The sequence below is a fragment of the Mustela erminea genome, chromosome X (genome assembly GCF_009829155.1).
Source record: "Mustela erminea isolate mMusErm1 chromosome X, mMusErm1.Pri, whole genome shotgun sequence".
NCBI lineage: Eukaryota > Metazoa > Chordata > Mammalia > Carnivora > Mustelidae > Mustela > Mustela erminea.
The window spans coordinates 46,278,660-46,288,238 of record NC_045635.1 but is presented as its reverse complement, the minus strand read 5'-3'; the positions used below and the strand labels follow the sequence as shown (position 1 = coordinate 46,288,238).

Here is a 9,579-nt window from a genome sequence, read left to right as displayed (position 1 = left end):
GAACAATAAAGAGAATGTTTATTGAGAGCTTACTATGTGCCTGGAGAAAGTGTTCTAAGGGTTTGCCGGGGGGATTCACTGTAGTGGGCGTCCCCGTCGTCTCCAGCACTCCGCACCGTGTCCCTGCTTGCCCTCTCGCCCCCTATTCTTCACAAGGCAGCTGGAGAGATTAATTTTTAAAGGTAAATCAAATCAAATCACGTCACCCTTCAGTGGCTCCCATCGTACCACGAATCAAATCCAATTCCCTAGCGACCCTACTATCCTCTACCATTGGGTTTGTTGGACCGCGAAGAGCTCAGGCGCAGTCCCCTGAAGGGGACTCTGCTCCACCGCGGAGGGAGTGCCCGCCGGAGGGGCAGGGGCGGGGCTTCTCAAGCGAGGGGGTGGAGCCTCAGATCGGGTGTGGGGAGAGCCGGAGGGGTAGGTTTTCCGCGGAGGGCGAGCGAGGGGAGCAGGGCTGAAGCGGGGCTGAAGCAGGGCCGAGGACCTGGCACCCTTCTGCGGGCCCCGCGGAGCTACTGCCACCGAGGTGAGCGTCTTCCCCCGGGTTGGGGGGCGCGCTCTGCTCGCGAGGCGGTTCTCTGCTCCTTGCGGAGGGTTGTTCCCACGGGACCCTGCGCGGAGTGGCGGAGGTGGCGGCCTTGGGGAGCCAGCCCGAGAGGCTGGTGAAGGGGCGCGGTGGCCTGCCCCAACCCTCCCTCAACCCCGCCTTCTCTCCCCTCCCCCAGGCCTCAGCCGGCGCCAGCAGAAAGCTAGCTGCATCTTCAGGGGCAGCCGGGCAGCGGCAGGCAGCGCGGCGGGAGAGCGGCTGACAGTGCTGACAGTGGGGATGCGAGGTACCGGCATTAGTCGTGGCCAAGTGGCCCTAGAGAGGGAGTAGAGGCCGGGCCTTCGGCGTTTCTCTCACAGGCTCTCGGAAGGCGGCCTCAGAGGAGGGGGAAGGTGAGGGGCAGGCAGGCAGGCTTCGCGGGTAACTACTAGGTGTTGTATATGTATGTTTTGGTATCTAAATGGTACTACACACACACACACACACGCATATTCATTTCGACTAATTGCTTTTTAAAAACTTAATATGTTTTGTAGATCTTCCTATATCAGGGAATCTGAATTTATCTCATTTGTAAACAGCTGCATTGTACGATTGTACTACAGTTTATTTAACCATTTCCCGATTGATATACATTAGCTTGTTTCCCTTTGAAGGGGGGAGGGGGCTATTACAAGCAATGCTATAATGAATGGGTTTGTATATATACGTTTCATGCACATGTATGAGTATTTCCGTAGGAGAAATTCTTAGAAGAGTAATCGCTACTCTCAAAGTGTATATGCATTTGGAATTTTGATAGATTTGTCCAAATTGCCTTCGCAAAAGGCTATACTGTTTCACACTCTCCAATGTTGTGCAACATTGCCCATTTTTCCACAGTTGTGCCAACATGAATAATTATCAATCTTTGTAATTTGGGCCAATTTGAAGTGCAAAAAATGGTATGTCATTGTTTTCATTTCCATTTTTCTGATTACCAGTGAAATTGAACATATTTTTTATTTGTCGGATTACAAAAGTACGCAAATATCAAATATCTATAAGCGATAAGCATTTCAAAAATTTAATATAATAACCCCATTCGCAGTAGCAAGAAAAATGAAAAACAAAAACCCTAGAAGTAAACTACAAAACTTTATTGAGATATATAATAAAAGAATGTTTGCATACACGGAGAAGGGATACCATGCTTCTTGATAAGAAGGCTCAATTTTGTAGTGATGACCATTTTTCCTATGTCGATTTATACAATTGATGGAATGTCAATAAATATGCCAAGTTTTTGGAACTTAATGTGATTCTAAAGTTCATCCAGAAAAAAAGATGGCTAAGAATAACAGAGAAAATATTTTAAAAGATAAGATGGGAGTATTTGTACTACCATCTATTAAAATGCACTCCAAAGGAACAATATTTAAATGAGAATGGACAGAACAATGCATTAGAAGAGAAAAGCCCACAAATCGAGCCAGATTGGATCCAAGATTTATTGGAGAAACATTGTTGGCTAGACGTGGAAAAACTGCCATATTAAAAACTGCAAGCACGCCCCCCCCAAGCTTGAATTTTCCTTTGAGGGCATACTCCTTTGTTTGGCGAAAACCACTTTATGATCTTTTGGTTAAGCCAAGGTAAAGCGTCCGGAGTTAAAAATTAGTGGCTTTAGTGCTGGAACTAACGATATGAGTCTTTCGTTACGTTAAAATGGATTCAGGTTAACCTGCAGTGCGGCGAGGGAAAGAGTCAGGATATTATGTCTTAAAAAAATTTTTCCCCGATCTAATGGGCCAAAAATGTTATGTCATTGTTTTCATTTGCATTTGCGAGCTTTTTGTGAGACTGAACGTCTTTTATGTGTTAGTCCAGGATAATATGTGATTACTGGAGGCAGGTAACAATGGGGGACCCATTGCTCCTCTTCCAGAATGGAGTTTGGCTAATTGGTACAGCTCTGCCCGGAAGCGTGAGAATAAACAGGTTGACTTTTTAAATTTTCCTCAAGCACTAGGCTCTAGACACCTTAGATCGGGGGCGGAGGCAGTTTTCAGGACATGGCCGAGATTTGGCGCTGAGCTGTGTCATCGCGAGGTTTGGCAGCCAGCTCCGCAGTGGGTCGGAAACCTCGTGGTAGGCGAGATCCCTGCAGGACGGGAGGTTCCTCCCTTCCCCCGAAAAACTCCCAGTCATTTTCATTGAAACCCCGCCTCTCTCCTTTTTAGGAGCGTGCGCTAGGTCTCGCGAGATCTCGTGTTTCCTAAAGGCGAGGCGCGGGCGGCATCCTGCGGTGAATTCGAAGGTCTCGCAGAGACTAAAGCGTAATATCGCGATAGTTTTCTCGGCGCATGCGGGAGCCGGCGGCGGCAGATTGGCTCCGCCCCTCAGTGCTTCGTGGGGTTGTGCGTCATTTGCTTTTCGCTTCGCGTAGGGTGAGAGCGGATCCGTAGCGACTTCGGCTTTGGTGGGAGGAGGGGTCTGGGAAGGGCTGGGCTCAGGCTTTTCCCGTCCGGTAAGAGGTTCTCGCGGGATCGCGCGGAGGCGGCCGCGGTTCAGCTACGGACTGCAGCAGCCGCGGAGGCGGCAGCAGCGTCTTCGGCTCGTGCTGTTCTTAGCCGGTGAGTTCTCGCGCGAGCGGGGTTACGTCCTCGTGGGATCCGTTGGAGGTGGCGGAGGTAGCTTGGGGTAGGGGGGGGCAGTGACTAGGGTCGGTCCGCCTGCTGTTAAGATGGCGGCGGAAGCTGATGTCTGTCCGGCCAGGACCGGAGACTGAGGTGTTGGCTATCCGCGTTTGTGACGCTTCCCAAGCACCCAACGTTAAGGAGGTGACTGTTGGCGAAACACCGAGGTGCTGGTAAGCCGAACCTGAGGCAAAGACCACGCCGTCTCTGTGCGAGGCGACACCATTTCCCGGGCCTCCGTCGCGTGTGGGCCCGCCTTTGCCCCACCAATCGGTCAACGCCTCCGTTGTTGCCACCGCAGTGGGCGGGTTGGGAAGGGTGGGGGGCGGGAGTCCTGGAGTGAGTTAGAGAGTGGGGCTGGGGGTTAGATTGGGCGGTGGGGGAAAGGGGACCAATCAATGACGACTGGTTGTCTCCCTACTACCTTTTTTCAGGCCTGCCTCTGTTCTCCGCCCCTTCCGCGGCCCAAACGAATCTCCTAATTTTTCTTGAGTTGAGGTGGGCTCCAGTTGTCCAACTGCTTTGGTTTTTTAACTAAGATTTAGGGGTCAAGCTTCGGTGTCTCTGACGTACTCCTCCCCTTTTCCCCCTAATTCTGACCTCATCCACATGGATAGTTAATGCTCGTATTTAATAAGAGGAGACAAAGCTTTTCCCTGTAACCCCCACCCCAGCCCTTCTAAGGAAGAGCTTAGTCCAAGCCCCTTAACCAGGACTGTCTCCCTCTTCTATTGGTCCCCTTGACGCAAGACTTGAGTAGAGCCTTTCACGTTCCGTGCATTTACTCCATCTTTGTGGATGGAATTATATGGTAGCCTTCCATTTCCTCGGGTCTTCATGCTTGTATGACCCTGATTCGAGTACAGGACAGATTTCTGCAACTTTGCAGACTGCTCGACCGCTCTTAGATGGAACAATGAATGGGTTGGTGACTGGATGATTGCAGACCTCTTGTTCTTGGGGCTCTTAGCCTTTCCTTCCTCATAACACCCCTCTTCAAAAAAAAAAAAAAAGTAAAGAAAAGGCTGTAGAAGATAATCCTCCAGTAAACCAACTTTTTGTCCTTCTCTGTCCCCTGCCATCCCTCTTTGCAAGCTCGGGAACCTCCCCTTTTCCCTGCCTTGCTCTGAGTTCTTGAGTCCTCTAGGTCTGTGGACCTCTGTCTTTGCTACTAACCATATCTAACATGCGTCTCATTTAATTATCTTCCCACCCCCGTGTTCTTTTTTCAAGAGTTGAATCCGCTAGAGAGAAGATACCCTCCTGTCAGGCTCCACTACGTTTCCCCTCCTCCATGTGCTAGAAAATAAAATAGCTTTGATTATTTTCTGACCCTCAGTCACTGCCCTGTTCTACTTTTTTCTCTTCCCTTCCCCCATTCCACCATTACTATGGATGATTCCCTATCATTTGTTTTCTTTGTAGATTGCTTGTCGGCATTGTTTTCTGTTAACCCCAATGTTGAGTAGATTGAGGAGACCTCAACATTGTCCATTCAAGGGAGGCACCCTGGTATGGTAGAAATAACTGTGTGCTTTGTGTTCACGTCGAACTTTGGGCAAATTTTCAGATTCTCAGTTTTCTCATCTGTACAATAGATAGTAACACTTACAGTTACTAGAATTCGACAATTTGTAAAGTGCCCAGCTTATGGTAGGCACACAATAAATTGTGGTTACTTTTTCTAGGTGTGAGAATAGGTTGGAAGACTGATCTGTGTCATATGATAGTTTTATGATCTGGAAAAGAAGAAGATTTTTTATTCCTCTAATTGTACGTTTTCAGTATATTTCTAGGCCAGCCCTGTCATTTTTGTAGTTTTTTCCTACTCATGGGCCAAATTCTTTATTTCCCGTGGTTCTTGGTGTTTGATTGTGATTTCCACCTCTCTTAATCTACTGGTCTAGGAATTTAATTGCAAAGTCACTAGCTTGAAATAACCACTGGCCATAAGGTTCCTGTCAAGAACCACACCCAGGTGTTCTGCCTTTTAGAAGGAATGCCTCATCCCTTGCCCAGTCCCTCTTTCCACTGCTTCAAAAAGAGTTTGTTCTGTTATTCACTCAAAGATGAAATTTGTTGCTATGCTTTTCACAGTAATCAAGGGAACTTCTGCCAGCTAGTTTTCAAGTGTTCACACTGCTTTCCCCCAGCTTCCTTTCTTTGGTTCCTCAGATCAGTGTGGGGATCTGCTATTTGGCTATACCTGCACAGGGTAATTCCTGTCTTAGAGAATTTAGAAAAGTTGTTTGGAATACCAAGCTTATTTCCCATAATGAATTACTACCAGTTCTTTAATGCACTACCTCCTGTTGTGTTTTGCCATTTTATATTTTCCAGCATTCTTTTTAAATAGAAGTGAGTGTATTCGATTTGGAGGTAGTTTTTCTTACTGTTAATATTTTGATTAGACCAATATTAAACTGAACACTTTCATCTATTACTCTTAACCTTGGGCGGGTGATGGGGCTTGAAACAGGAACATGATGGTGAAAAGTTTATGTAGGATTAAAGATCTACCATGGGAACCATCTGGTAATTAACTGTGTAGACACTAGTTTTGAGCTTTAGGGTTGGTTTTGTTCAGTTTAAGGTGCTTTGGAGGTAATAGAATATTCTCTTTTTCATTGGAGGACAGGAGATCACTTTCTGTTTTGAGATACTGCCTTGGAGTTTTTTACAGTGGGTCAAGCAATGAATCAGTAATTAACTAAATCTTAATTTGATTCTTGTCATTCAGGACTAGAATAAATCTGGAAATAAATAAATAAATAAATCTAGGTGTGACCTAAAAGGTTTAATTTATTCTAGTAGATCTCTAAGGAGGGAGAGAGAGGAAGGAGTGGCAATAGCAGTCAGAAGCTTTGTCTAAGCTTCAGTGGTAAAGTTCAACCTGTTTCCCAGGTGTTTATCAGTTGTCTCCCAGTATGCCCAAAAAGCATGTGTGAAGGTGAAGAGTAGTTTTTATGAGTGCAGATTTTTTTCCACAAGAAAATAATAAATTTAATATTGCCTTAGTATCAGTTTATAGTGAGGATATAAAATTGTAATTACTATCCCCTATCATTTCATTTGGGTTGAGGACTGAGTTGAGTTTTCAGGGTGTTGGCTCTTGGTTCTGAATTCTTGTTGCTGCTTAAAACAGGTCCTTAAAAATAAAAATTGGTATGTGTGGGCTATTGCTTGAGAAATAATAACTGTGATCATGTTTGAACATTGATATAATGGTTAACTCCCCTACACCCTAATAAATGTGTTATCTCTTTCTCCCCACCCTTTTTTTTGGTAGGTCCTCCAGTAGTCTGACCTGAGTGGGTTAGTACTCCAGAGGAACTAGCAGCCCAACTTGGTCAGAAGGTTCAGGAAGCTGTTGGAGAAGTTTGGGATTTCCCACCAGGATGAGTATGATTGGCTGTGATTTTAGGTTAGTTTTTGTAGATCTTTGGGTAGTATTTATATTTTACTTCATGGAGTGGAGGTGGGGGGTATATATTTCCATTCTGTAATTGAGCTACTTTGGTTTCTTTCATTGTTTGGATCTGATGTGGCATTGGCTGCTTCTCTCGTTATTGTTTAAATGAAGTCCGTCTGTATGTGATTTTTAAATCACTTAAAGCTCCATTCAAAAAAAGTTGTAAGATATTATGTCTAATCAATTCTTTATCAAAGAGTTATGAAAAATCAAACATACAGAAATCAGGTAGTATAATGATCCCTCTGTGTATCTATCACCAGTTTTAACAGTTACCAGCTTGTAGCCATTCTGCTTCATCTGTACTTATACCTACTGTCCCCATCTATTATTTTGAAATAAACCCCTGCTGTCATATTTTTACTTGAAAAATATTTATATGCCTGAAAGAGAAAGGCTCTTTTAACATAACCTCAAAAACTATTATCACAACTCAAAAAATTAACAGTGATTTTTGAAGATATCAAATATGAAGCTAATGTTCATATTTTAGTTTGAATTAGGGTCCAAAGAAAATCCATTTATCACAAAGGTGGAGATGTATATTTCTTAAATCTACTTTAATCTGCAGACTCTCTACCTTTTTTTCTTCTGATATTTTGAAGAAATTGTTGTGCAACTTCCCTCACATTTGGTGATTGTATCCCAGCAGTGGTATCTAACACGTTCTTATTAAGTTAAAGACCTTGGAGGACCCCCATTATAATGGAACAAAAGCAGTAATCTCCTGTATTCTAGTTGGAGTTGATACTGCTGGCCTAGGCACTATCCCAAAATAACTAGTCATGGATTCCCTTTTCTGTGGCAGAGTCTGATTTAATTGATACCTGACCTTGGTTCCATGTCTTGGCCCTGCTTACTGCTCCACATGAAAAGTAGGCCTCCTTATGGAAGAAGCTAATGTTTCCTAGATAATGACTTAAGTGTGCCTTTGGGATTTTTCATGGTTTCAATTTCCTTAGGTGGTTTAGTTATTTTTATACTATCTTACAATGTTGCTTTTTATTCTTTTGATGTTGGTATCTCAGCTGCTCTGACCCATAACTTCTAAGCTGTTAAGCCTTAGTGATGAGTTCTTTGGCTCTAATAATAGTTTTTGAAATGGCAGTACTAACCAGTTTTTGAGAGCTTCTGCTTGCATCCTGATTTTCAGCTATTAATACGCAACCATAGTTTTTATGTTATTAGTTTTCATTTTATTTATTTTGGAAATGGTGATCGACAGCACAAAGTCCTTTAAACTGTTCATTTCTTTCCAGGTGTAGAATTGGTTATCTTGGGATCTATCTGTCCCTTGCATAGTCAAAACCTGGGGATGGCAGTTGGACATAAGCACAAATATTGGCAGAGAAAGGCCACTTGAGCCTACCTTTAAAATGAGAGTGATTCCAAGGTGAAGGGCAGAGAGGGTAGAGATCATGAATGAAAGTTTTTGAGGTATTTAGATAAAAATGATTTTGAATCACCAGTGCTATGGATCATGAGTTCAGGCTTTTCAGTTCTTTATTCATTATGGCGAAATCAGATCGCTGGTTGAAAAGTGACTATTTAAAGAAGTGATTTCTTGGGAATTCCAGTGAAGTCCATTCATTTTAACAAAAAAATTTTGAGTGTGTTGGATATCATGGTTAGATATTTACTCCTGTCTTCAGTTTTCTGTAGTCACTAGAAGTTTGAACAAGGTCACTTACACCTTCTAATCCGGAGTTTTGAATCTGGGATAACTAGATTTTTGGATCAGAGTTTTATGCAGTAGGCATTTCAATATTTGAATTGTTTCCAGGGTTCTTAATAGCTACAAGTTTATAATGGAAATGCTGTTGGTTTTTTCTCTTTTGTTGTGTTTTTAGCCATGGGTTCAAAGTATTATTGAAATACCAAACTTGGTTGCTTTGAAAATGTTTGCCCTTCACATTCCAGGTTACCTTTCCTGCTGTTAAATTGTTAAAATTTGCTGTGTAGCTGTAACCATATTGGGCTGCTTTACAGTGGTCTCACTATCTATAAGGTTGATAGTCCCAAGTGCTTGGGCTCTGGGTGTTTTGCTGTATTGTTGTTCTCTGACTTGTTTCCTCAATGACTGGTTACCAGATGTTTACATGTTAATGTCAGGGATAATTCAGCTCAGAAGATTCTTTGGAAGCTCTCTCATTTGATGTGTCATAGGGGTTGAGTTGCTAAAACTTGATGTACTTGTTAACCAGCTTGGTCTTCTGGTTATAGAAATGTTTTCAGATAGTGTGAAAGAGTGGCTCTCTGTGACTAAAACAACTGTAGGTTTTGTTTTGGCTGTTAATATTGAACATTTTCACATTTTAATGCCCTTAAAAAGTTTTTAATCATTTGGCTTTAAAAATTACAGTGGTGACATGGATTGATCCCAGGATGTGATTTTATAGAAAGTTGGGATTTGTTTTTTAGGTTCTTAATGAATATCAGAAGATAATATAAGATAATATAAGAAGATCAGTATTGTAGATGGTTCAGCCTGGATTGCTGATTGGACTAGAGGAATGTGAAAGTTCTTTTTCAACCCCTACATTCTGACTGTACAGTGATTAAAAGGGACTAGGAATAGGGAGATTCAAATTATTCTGCAATGACCTTGTAGTATAATCATTTAGATTTTAAAGATTGGTAAATGTGAACAAAACTGCCGTGAATTTGTGCCATCTTTAGCGTAATCCAGATTTTAAATCCTTATAATTAGATATCTGAGATAATTGTTCTGGAAATACTGGGATATATTGTATTTGATGGCTGCTTATGTTTTGGAATGCTTTTGGAAGATTGCTTTTTTTTTTTTTTAAAAAAAGATTTTATTTATTTATTTGATAAAAGATCACAAGCAGGCAGAGAGAGAGGAGGAAGCAGGC

At 42.8% G+C, this 9,579-nt stretch overlaps 1 protein-coding gene across 9 annotated transcripts in view; it reads left to right on the top strand.

Annotated features, from left to right (window-relative positions):
• Positions 1 to 396: 396 nt before the first annotated feature.
• Positions 397 to 9,579, top strand: part of HUWE1 (HECT, UBA and WWE domain containing E3 ubiquitin protein ligase 1) — a 173,068-nt gene continuing 163,885 nt past the window's right edge. For 2 of the 9 annotated variants that reach the window (XM_032331294.1, XM_032331298.1), the window contains exons 1-3: positions 397 to 532; positions 732 to 839; positions 6,521 to 6,655. The gene's annotated coding sequence lies outside the window, so the exon portion shown is untranslated. Of the gene's footprint in view, positions 533 to 731; positions 840 to 2,926; positions 3,169 to 3,242; positions 3,405 to 6,520; positions 6,656 to 9,579 lie in introns of those variants that run through there. The other 7 variants (XM_032331304.1, XM_032331305.1, XM_032331297.1 and 4 more) reach the window with 6 other exon arrangements.